The 2,643-nt window shown below is 45.7% G+C and overlaps 2 non-coding genes across 2 annotated transcripts; one reads left to right on the top strand and one right to left on the bottom strand.

Moving 5' to 3' along the window:
* Nucleotides 1–1,266: 1,266 nt before the first annotated feature.
* Trnas-cga lies at nucleotides 1,267–1,341 on the bottom strand. The gene has a single exon. It is a non-coding gene; the product is annotated as a tRNA-Ser (tRNA).
* Nucleotides 1,342–1,640: 299 nt separating this feature from the next.
* Trnas-cga lies at nucleotides 1,641–1,715 on the top strand. The gene has a single exon. It is a non-coding gene; the product is annotated as a tRNA-Ser (tRNA).
* The last annotated feature ends 928 nt before the right edge of the window (nucleotides 1,716–2,643 follow it).

Raw genomic sequence — 2,643 nt, 5'->3', positions numbered from 1 at the left:
ACCAGCTTTCGGTACCTAATTCAATATTGGCTTTGCTACTGTTTATTTCGGAGAGTAAGTCGGGGATCTTGCCACAGACACTTAGACAATGTACCAACATGAGATTTAGCATATTTAAATCCTTTGGAATGACCTGTTTAGGCGAACAAACAATTTTTACAGTTGGCACACCAACATTAGTGTCATAAACTGATAATTTTTCAGGCCAATATTCACTGGCGGGTGGAAGATTGAATTCAAATTCCGTTGCAATTATATCTCATCAACAACTGGCACTTTTTGTGGCATACTAAACCAGATACGTTGCAATAATAAGTACTCCAAACAACTGAGTACTATTATTATTTGTTTGGAACTCACAATTGTTGTCCGATTTCCGCTCCCAGGAGAGCAAGGAGATCTGTCGTAAGTTGACCGCAATTGAGCGTCGAACCCTGTCATAGCATTCTCGTAGAAGAACCTCCACAAGCATTACCATGGCCACTGAAATTGTTTCTGTTTACTTTCCGTGGTTTCTTGTACATTGCCCAAGGGACGGATGTACGTCACTTTATGTTTTTCGTGGTGTCTAGACGGTACATCATGCCATATAGCATGTGTGTCTCGATTTTCGGATGTGTTTCGTATGGTGTTAGCAGTCCACGCTTTGGGCCCGTGTCGACGCTAAGACTCGGTGTGTTATGGGCATTCGCCTGTCATGCGATGTAGCCTGTCTCGTGGTGGAATTTTGCCAGCGCCATGTGAGCGTCGTCGGCGATGTGTTATGTATGGCGAATTAGCATGGACAGGTGCAAGTCACGGTAGAGTGGCGAACCCCAGACCCAGGAACAGGAAGCGGAAACGAAATGATGGACCATGGATGAGACTTAAATTAGAAAATATATGTATAATTCAGTATGCCTGTGTTTCATTTCAGCAGCAGTGATGCTGACAGAGGAGACAGGAGGCATCCTTGTACTATGTAAAATTACGTGTGCACAATCATTAAATGCCACTACAAAGATTTCAGGCAAATCACCGGCACCTGAGTGAGTAGACGCGTTTCCTGACCACTTCAGCGTCAGCAGACAACACTGCCGGATATCGAAAAATAAAGGAATAAAGTGCATGAAATTTCACTTCAGCAGTATTAGCAAAGGCGCAATAAGTTAGTACTTAGTATTGGGAAACGTCTGCACGTTTGATTGAGGTATAGAGCTAGCGCCAGCGGAAAATTAGAGTGCATGACGGGAGTAGAACTGAAACTTCCTGGTAGATTAAAACTGTGTGCCCGACCGAGACTCGAACTCGGGACCTTTGCCTTTCGCGGGCAAGTGCTCTACCAACTGAGCCACCGAAGCACGACTCACGCCCGGTACTCACAGCTGTACTTCTGCCAGTATCTCGTCTCCTACCTTCCAAACTTTACAGAAGCTCTCCTGCGAACCTTGCAGAACTAACACTCCTGAAAGAAAGGATATAGCGGAGACATGGCTTAGGCACAGCCTGGGGGACGTTTCCAGAATGAGATTTTCCCTCTGCAGCGGAGTGTGCGCTGATGTGAAACTTCTGCAAGGTTCGCAGGAGAGCTTTTGTAAAGTTTGGAAGGTAGGAGACGAGATACTGGCAGAAGTAAAGTTGTGAGTACCGGGTCTGAGTCGTGCTTCGGTGGCTCAGTTGGTAGAGCACTTGCCCGCGAAAGGCAAAGGTCCCGAGTTCGAGTCTCGGTCGGGCACATAGTTTTAATCTGCCAGCAACTTTCACATCAGCGCACACTCCGCTGCAGAGGGAAAATCTCATTCAGGAGTAGAACTAATCAAAAACTATCAAAAACACCTACACACACAAACAAAGTCACCTCACACCTTATAATTTACATCCATGCAATGTTAACAGGGCACTGGAGTCATTAAATTTATTTTTAGATTTGTGTCAGTAATAAAATAAATAAACATATTAAGTAAAAAGTTTGTACTCATCATTAATTTCTTTTCTGTAAATGGATTATATCGATGTAATGATATTTGTGAGAGAATATGGCACATGACCACACTTGAGGATTGTGCAAACTCCAGAAACAACACGGCTGACTGGACGTCACAGCCCACACCAGCCAGCGAGGGGCGACAGGAGTGGGTTGCCGTAATGAGTCAGCTGTAGTGGCCCAGGTGTGGGGGACCACCCATCTACATCTACATCTACGTGATTACTCTGCTGTTCACAATAAAGTGCCTGGCAGAGGGTTCAATGAACAACCTTCAAGCTGTCTCTCTACCGTTCCACTCTCGAAAGGCACGCGGGAAAAACGAGCACTTAAATTTTTTCGTGCGAGCCCTGATTTCTCTTATTTTATCGTGATGATCATTTCTCCCTATGTAGGTGGGTGCCAACAGAATGTTTTCGCAATCGGAGGAGAAAACTGGTGAGTGAAATTTAATGAGGAGATCCTGTCGCAACGAAAAACGCCTTTGTTTTAATTATTGCCACTCCAATTCACGCATCATGTCTGTGACACTATCTCCCCTATTTCGCGATAATACAAAACGAGCTGCCCGCAGCTCGTGGTCGTGCGGTAGCGTTCTCGCTTCCCACGCGCGGGTTCCCGGGTTCGATTCCCGGCGGGGTCAGGGATTTTCTCTGCCTCGTGATGGCTGGGTGTTGTGT

This window comes from Schistocerca piceifrons, chromosome 3 (genome assembly GCF_021461385.2).
Source record: "Schistocerca piceifrons isolate TAMUIC-IGC-003096 chromosome 3, iqSchPice1.1, whole genome shotgun sequence".
Classification (NCBI taxonomy): Eukaryota; Metazoa; Arthropoda; class Insecta; order Orthoptera; family Acrididae; genus Schistocerca; species Schistocerca piceifrons.
This window is presented reverse-complemented; position numbering and strand designations above follow the sequence as displayed.